Source organism: Brassica oleracea, chromosome C2 (genome assembly GCF_000695525.1).
Source record: "Brassica oleracea var. oleracea cultivar TO1000 chromosome C2, BOL, whole genome shotgun sequence".
Lineage (NCBI taxonomy): Eukaryota > Viridiplantae > Streptophyta > Magnoliopsida > Brassicales > Brassicaceae > Brassica > Brassica oleracea.
The window spans coordinates 32,168,153-32,177,544 of NC_027749.1; positions in this window are offsets into that span (position 1 = coordinate 32,168,153).

Sequence of the window (9,392 nt, forward strand, 5' to 3'; positions counted from 1 at the left end):
TGTGAGAGACAAGGTTTCACTTCTTAGATTTAGGTTAGGTCAAGAGAGATGAATGAGAATCGTGGGCTGAATCCCGTAAATAAACTTGAAGAATGAATATGATTTTATTGATGAGTTGAAAGATGATGAATACCAAGAAATGTATCTTGAGATGATTGCTAAAGAATACGTAATGCTTTTAATCTAGTACAAAAGTTGATATATGGAAAAAAGATCCCCCTTGTCTTTTATCTTCTCCATCTTTATATAGTCTAGGTTTCGTTGGCAACCCTTCAACTGTTCTCCTAGATATTTGGCTTCAATTACGGAGCTCGCTTTAGGCTCCTCTTGACCGAGTCTCTTAAGGTGTTAGCTCACTTTCTGTCGTGACCTCTGCTATGATGTCTCCCAGGTCTTGTCGTCAGCTCGGCTTTCAGCTCGGCTTTCAGCTCCCTTTGTTATGATGGGCTTATCGCAACCCACATGCTAGCTCACGCTTATCGGTACCTCACCTGAGGGTCATATTCGGGTCCAACAAGGACCATCTCAGCCCCAAGATGATGGCACAGATGCAGTGAGAAGATGATGAATCCACCAGGGCGGATAATAAAGTTTTAGACGGAGGAGAAGAGGTCGGATCTACTGGAGCTCAGGCGTCATGACATCCTTTTTTTTTCTTTTTTTTTTTCATGACATCATATTTACAGAAACTAAAAAAAAATATTGTGTTGATTAATTGATGTAGCTGCACATAATGACGAAACAAATAAGACAAACCGACAATGTTTTAGTCTTACTATTCAATTTCTTGACTCACAAGAAACTAACTATTGGTTTCAAATTATATGTTTAGTACCAGCCGAATAAAGACAAGTACGAGTTTATGTGAATGATCAATTTTCGTTAAAGGCATATAAAGTCATTATATCCATATGAAAGTTACGCCATAGATCTTAGTTTTTCTTATTCCTCTGTTTTTAATTACTTAAAACTACGTAACTTTACATATTTAACAGGCGTTAAGTATTTTTTAATTAAAGTTAACAGTTGACTATTGCTAAGTTAAAATGGCTGAGTCAACATAAGAACAAGATTAAAATGGCCAATATTAAAAAAAAATGGAGATTTAAATTGCTCATATATGAGTTGGAGCTTTTTTTGGCTTTTTTTCGAAAGTTCAGAGTTATTTTGGTGATTTTCTCGATAAATTATTACATTTATCCATATTATAAGTGTAAATAATAAATGTGATCATTTTTAAATTTATCTTTTCAAATTTGTTATTTTGGGTTGCTAGAGATCCAATATGTTAGCCTAATGTTAATATTCCAATTTTTTGCCGGGCTCATTAATATTAACATTTTTTATGTTGGACTCACGATATTAATATCCGGTCTTTTTGGAGTTTATTAACATAAATATTTTTGTCGACTATTATTATTATTATTATAAATATGAATAAGTTACGTAGTCATCTATCTAATTAAAACAGAAACATTATGATTTTTTCTAGGTGGATTTTTAAGTTGGACTTACTTATAGATATATATATATATATATATTTTCTGATCCTATTAATTAACAATTAATGTTAGTAAATGATTTCTTTATTCTATTTTGCTAACTTAATACCTTATTCTTTATGCATTGATTTTATCAGTTGGCCCATATTCCTTATATTCAAAAAAAAATATCTCCTTGCCCAATCGATTTCATAACCAACGTGCAATCTATCTAATTAAAACAGAAACATTATGACTTTTTCTATGTGGATTTTTAAGTTGGACTTACTTATATATATATATATATATATATATATATATATTTTCTGATCCTATTAATTAACAATTAATGTTAGTAAATGATTTCTTTATTCTATTTTGCTAACTTAATACCTTATTCTTTATGCATTCATTTTATGAGTTGGCCCATATTCCTTATATTCAAAAAAAATATCTCCTTGCCCAATCGATTTCATAACCAACGTGCAATAATTACGCCTGGGACTTATTATCCGAGATCCGGATTCGATCCGAGATCCGCTCCGGATCCGCTTCGAAAATAGGATATCCGGGGTGCCCGGATCCGAATCCGGATAGTAAAATCTTGGATCCGTGCAAACCGAATCCAGATCCGGATATCTTAATTTTTAGGTCCGGATATCCTGATCCGGATCCGTATTTTTAAAATACATTAAATTTTTAAATTTTATTAATATTTATATTTGATATATTAATATTTATACATGAATTAATCTTATAATATTATATTTTAGTTTTTACAATATTATAAACATATATAAATATATTTTAAAAAATTAGTATTTTTTGTTAAAAAAATTATTTTTAATTATTTTGACGGATCCGGATCTGGATATCCGCGGATAATAGAATATCGAGGCGGATATCCGAAACCCGGATATCCAGAAACCACGAATCCGAATCCGGATATTAAATCCACGGATCCGATGGATCCGGATCCGGATCCGGATACCCTAAATTTTCCGGATATCTGGATCCGTCCCAGGGCTAGCAATAATGTTAAACTTGAGATTTCATAACCACTATCTAATAAGTCCACATGCAATAATCACCATGCAATATATTACTCCTTAACCAATTGATTGTACTGGGTTTACCGACTCGAGGGTCTAAGATTTAAAAGTGTTGATTAAAATGCAGTTTTTTAAATAGACAAAATTCTTACAAATTAACAAAATATTTGTAACATTGTTAATATAAATTTGAATCATATAATATCTCGCGCTTCTGAAGCGCGGGTCATGATCTAGTTTTAAATTAAAGGATTTAACCGAACTGAACACAAATATTACAATATTGAAAACTAGGTGAGAATAAAGCACGTTTTGCAATCTCATGGGTAATTCAATTTGCATCTATATAGACATGTAGAAAAGTAACATCATTGTATTTCTAAGCTAACCATTTGATATTCGAAGTTAGAATCAGAATGCACATATCATTAACCACAACTTGAAGCTGATCCATGAGGACCTTGCAATCACCCTTGAAAATCACATCTTTATAACTATGAAATAACATGTTTTGAGCCGCTATGTATAAGGTTTTTGCCTCACTTCACAACTTACACCATCTAACTGGGTGTATCCCCAATGTAGAACTATACCCATATCATCTCTCATGATGCAACCACCATTTGCAAGACCCTAACTAGAATATGATGCATCAAAGTTACATTTCACCCAACCAATTCTCGGCCGTGAACAACATATAGATGGACAAGACTGACCAAAACAAATGTGGTGTGTATTGGAATTCTGAGCATTGATCCATTTATTTACATCTACTATAGCCTGATCAACATCATTTTGTGTAAAATTTCAAAAAACATCATTATGTGTAGAGGATTATTGTTTAGGCGGACGCTTAGACCGATTGTTAGGTGTGTTATAGATGATTATTGTTTAGGCGGGCGCCTAGGCCGATTTATTGAACGCCTAAACCGATTTTTTTAAAAAAATATCAGTCTGAAAATATCATTTCGTTCATACCCGATTTTAGAACACTACTGTGTATTAACCCTCTTATTCTTGAAAATAAGATTATTAACTAAATAGGTAAAATACGTCTATGGGATGCAACATCCCTTTTTTGTTTGCTGAAATTTTAACTTTATAGCAACAAAAAAAGTTGTACAATCTTATGATCCTATAGGGGATCAAAAGAAATAGTAACAATGAAATGATCTTCGAGCACAAGAATGCTCTACTTTTGAGTTGGAAACATGTAAAGGAACAAGAACAAAAATAGAGGAGGAGCTCTGATCCGCTAGGTCTGTACGTTGATGTTATGGCAGCACTGATACTAAGGCAACACTGTCTTGGTATTCCATCTACTCAGTCCGTCATTAGGCAGCTCATCACCACTCCCATACTGCAATGCCATAAGCCGGTACTGCATTTTGTGATGAACAATCCTAGTAATATAAAGTGCAGAGCGAGGAGGATGAAGATGACGACGTCCGTTTCTTTCACGCCATATCCAATAGATAGAGGATTGGAAAGCCATTTTTCATTTATTATTTAAGTTTTTTCGTCGTTGTATTTTTGTGAGATGTATGTTTTTTTCATCTTTACTCATTGTTGGTATGTTTACATAAACACTGCTCTTACATTTTTTTTTACTCACCACTCATAAAAAATTTAAATCTTCAAAGTTTTACGCTAATGTAAAGTGATACCAGACAAAATACACATGTGGTATAATTTTTTTTTTTTTTTTTGGGCAAACACATGTGGTATAATTTATGTTACCATTCAACTTATTTTTTTGGCTATTAATTGTTGTAAAAAATAAAAAAAACTAATAGAAAAAGGTACGGTGGGGTACGTTTGTTCTTGATTGCACGGGAAAATAAAAAGTGAGGTTATGAATGTTTAGAGTGGTTAGAACTAACCACATGTAAATGATTTATGTAACCATTCATCATTAACCCACACTCAATACATATGTTGTGACTTGCAACTTAAAAAAAAGAATATGATGTGTGGTTTACAAGACACACGTGAAAACGAATAAGAAGGAAACTAGGTGAGGTTTGATGAGTTGGTGATTTCTTTTTTTTTTCAGAATTTTTGCACTTGTATTAAAAAAATACTAGGTTAAGATCTGCGTCTTGCGCGGAATATTACATTATATATAAATTACTTTCATGTATTATATATTCTTTTATATATTATGAAATAATAAATATATATTAAATATTAAAAAATCAGCAACTGTTACGTATATTATCAAATTGATGTGAATACATAAATAAATTTTATTAATCCAAACGAACATATTTTATTTGTATGGTCTATAATTATATTTAATATATAATATATTTTTAATATTGATATTTATTAAATACTTTTTTCTAATCATATTTTTTGATCATTTGTATCTTTTTATAACAAAAACTTTGAATCAGTGACAACAAAAAAATTCATTGTGTGATGTTTAATAGATTTGTAATTTTTAATTTTTAATTTTTTAAAAATTTCCATGCGAAGGTTAAAATTAAATTATTAAATTTTCAATATTTTTTCAAAGCTTTTTTTCAAAAAAAAATGTTCAAAGAAAATTTCAAAATTAAAATATTTATATATTTTATTTGGTATATAGTTAATTTAAACGATATTAATATATATATATATATATATTTAATCTTAATATTTATTAAATGAGTCTTCGTACTTATATGATTTTGTGGTCATTGTATCTTGTCATAAAAAAATTTTAAACCATGGTTCATGGAAATTTTAATATGAGACTTTTAACAGTTTTAGTAATTTATAGTTGTTTTTAAAAATTTAAAATATAAAATATACAAAAAAATCTAAATCCCCTATATATTAATTGAGAAAATTTTGAAAAGATGTAACCTCAATTTTGTAATAATTTAAAACGATCTCTTGCTTATGTGTCAATCAATTAGGTAGTTAATTAGTCATACCTGTCAGTCTCAATTTAAAATTGAAAAACATGTTGGTCGAATTCGATTTTTATATCTCACCAGAAACATTTAATACCAACTATATGATATCATATGATATTAACTAAAGCAAGGTGATTATTTATTATATATTATTTCCTTAAATAAAACCTATGGAATTACCTAATGTGATTATGATATATATAGTAGTTAATGATTTTAAATAATGAAGATTTGCTAATAATTTGTATGCTTTCTATCATTTTTGTTTAATTCTTTACAATTAAAATAAATTACACAATTACATTAATCATATATTCAAAATTTAGATTGTTTTGTATATATTGTATTTTGAATTTTTCAAAACAAGTATAAATTACTAAAACTGTTAAAAGTCTCACACAAACTTTTGTGATCAATGTTTAAATTTTTTTCTATAATAAGATACAATGATAATAAAAGCATATAAATAAATAATTTTATTTTAACTGGTGTTTATGTTAATATATATATGTATATATACTTCATATAGTTTAAATTTAATTATATACAATATACGATAGATAGGATTGATTGTTTTGATTTATTTATTCTAAAATGATTGCGAATAAACAAGAGCGGTCATTTGATTTATATGTGCAAGCCAATTTATTACATAATAGTAACTGATTTCTTATTTATTTAATATATAATTATTATTTTACTATTTCATAATATGGAGAAAAATATAAAATATGTATTTATTCTGCACAAGGCGCAGATCTTAACCTAAGTATGTATCTCTTTAATAATTTTGAATCTTAAACATTTTCTAAATCTCAGGCCAAAATAAAAAAAAAGAAATGAGAATAAACTCAAAAATCAATATTTATATCATGCAATAACCAAAATGACACAAAAAGGAGAAAAATATCGAAGATAGATAGGATTGGCATGTGAACGTAAACTTCTCATAACCATAATTAACTTTTAAATTGCTAAATCATGATATAAAATCGAGTTGGCATAATTTCATTGTAACCAAATAGTAGGCATGAGATTCTTCGGCCTAAACGTTAGGTTTTTATGCGATAAAATGTTTTTTGACCTAAAATATTTTTTAAAATAAGTTCAGTTCATTAGTAAATAAATTATGTAATTAACAAAAATATTTTTTTAAAATTTTTTTTAAGGGCCAAATATATTAATTCGATCAATAATATAATTTTTTTTCCATACGATATTTCTTAAATAATTTTCATATAAATTTACCATGCGCAAGGCACAGGTCTTATCCTAGTTTATATTATATGGTTAATGTGGTTGTTTAATTTATTTTAATAAGTTAAAATTGAAAAAAACGATAAAGGATACACTAATTTTTATAAAATCTTTATATTCAAGATCATTAATTTTCATATATACTTAAGCCACATTAGGCAATTTCGTAATTTTTATTTATGGAAAGAATGAAGTACATTAATAATTAATTAATAATTAGTTTAATAAAAAGCTTATTATATATTTAGATTGACCAATCTATTTATCTAGAGATTCTAAAAATGATTTTGGTGATGACACATGTCTATCTCAAATGTTGTAATGTTTCTCTTTTAATATATAGAGGATTAAACAAAAATGATATAAAACATACAGATTATTAGCAAATCTTCATTATTTAAAATCATTAGTTACTATATATATCATAATCACATTAGGTAATTCCGTAAGTTTTATTTAAGGAAACAATATATAATAAATAGCCACCTTGCTTTAGTTAATATCATATGATATCATATAGTTGGTATTAAATATTTCTAGAGAGATATAAAAATCGAATTGGACCAACATGTTTTTCAATTTCAATGTTAAGCTGACACGTAAGACTAATTAACTATCTAATTGATTGACACATAAGCAAAGGGTATTTTTTAATTATTACAAAATTGAGTTTACATCTTTTCAAATGTTCTTCAATTAATATATAGGGGATGTGGATATTTCTCTATGAAGAGTAGTGTGTAGTTCGGAAATTCAAGCATAACGATATGTATGGAATTGAAACATACATTTTAAACTAAGAAAGGAATTGATACAGAAATTCTTTATATAAACTATAAATTAATCTGAGAATGAACAAAGACATAGCAAATATAAATTATGTAAACAACCTATAGTGGCCACGTTAGATTCTTCTAATAGCTCAGACTGTAATGCCATTTGAAAATAAGAGATGAAAATGATCAAAACTTTGTTCCATTGATTCGTAGCCAACATCATACGTAACCCTGAATCTCGAATAAAATACGTAACATGATAATGCTGGAATTAAGACAACCCAATTTGTAATTTTAGTGGGGTTTACATCGTTTTGATGTTTGTTTGATTATAACATATAGATCATCTTGTAATGTTATACCATCTAATCGATATATTTTTTATTATTGTAGGCAAGGTCATTAGTAGAGCAGAGAACATGACAAATACATGGGACGTATTATAGGCAAAATCCACTGTCAGAGAGAACATGTCAACTAATTTAAAACCATACGATATGCATGTATATATGTATTGAGAATAAAGTTAGACCAGTGGCAGTAACTGTAAATAGTCTAGTAATGTGTGGGTCTATACAAGCAATGGCTGAGAGTAGTTCTCATGTTGACACGTCATATAATGGTATGCCCGTAAATATGTTGTATTTAAGGGTACTTTTTAAAACTGCTTACCTTTTACCTATTTTTTTTCATTTCATTTTTTTTTCATTTCATTTCATTTACATTTTTTTTTCATTTCATTTTCTTTGTAAACGAACGCTTTAAAGCACATAAAAGTTTGAAAATTTGCAAAGGTAGCCTATGAACCTTTTTCATTCAATTTTATTTTTTATTTTTTATTTATTAAACATTAATAATTTTGGTTAAAATATATTTAATTTTATTTTCATTTATAACACATAATACTGTTCTTTTAGAAATATAATATATATATAATATACACAATATAAACTAATATATATATATATCCAAACTTAATTATTTAAGTTAACTATTTTCCAAAAAAAAATTGTTAAGAATACATAACAAATTGATTTACAAAATTAAATAATGTTAAAAACATAATAGTGTTTATAAATAATTTTATACTAAATAATGTTTCATACATAAATAATATTGAAATATATAATTTTTAAAAAAGGAAGTAAAATGTACATTTTAATACTAATAATAATTAGGATAAAACATAATGTGTAATTTTGATTTAATTTTTAAATTTAGTATTATTAATATTTTAATAATAATGTAGAGTGTCGTCTAATCGTCGAGTGAATGGAAGTTCTTCCGGACAAAGAGGCCGACATGTTTCTAATGAAACTAGGACTAGAGTAATTTTTTCAACTGGACTTACGAACAAGAGAAAAAAATTGATTGAATTGTTTGATCATGCAATTTCTATGAATAATTATACTCTGAAAGATCCTACGGCTCTTGGTAGAGTGTATATGGTTGAAATATTCGACCATGCGTTTAACATGAATATAACCTACAGTATTTTCAAGAATAAACTTGATGAGTTAAAAAAGGATACAAGATGTGGAAATTTCTGATGAAATCCACCGACATTTCGGTTGATACTGAAACATCCATGATTTACGCATCTCTGGAGTGGTGAGATAGTTAGGAATTCCTAAAAAGACTTTTAGTAGACTAACTAAATTATCCATATTTTAGTTGTGTTGGAGCGATGAATATGGAACTCAATTTTGTGTTAAGGTCACACCTGAGTTACAAGAAATGTATTATTATCGATACGGTAATGCATCACTAAATATCATGGCAATATGTGACTTCACTATGTTATTCACTTACACTTGGAATGGAGTTCCAAGATCATGTCACGACACAGCTTTTCTCACTATGGCAAACGAAAAGTGCTTCTGAGTTTCTTATGCCTCTATTTGACAAGTATTATCTCGC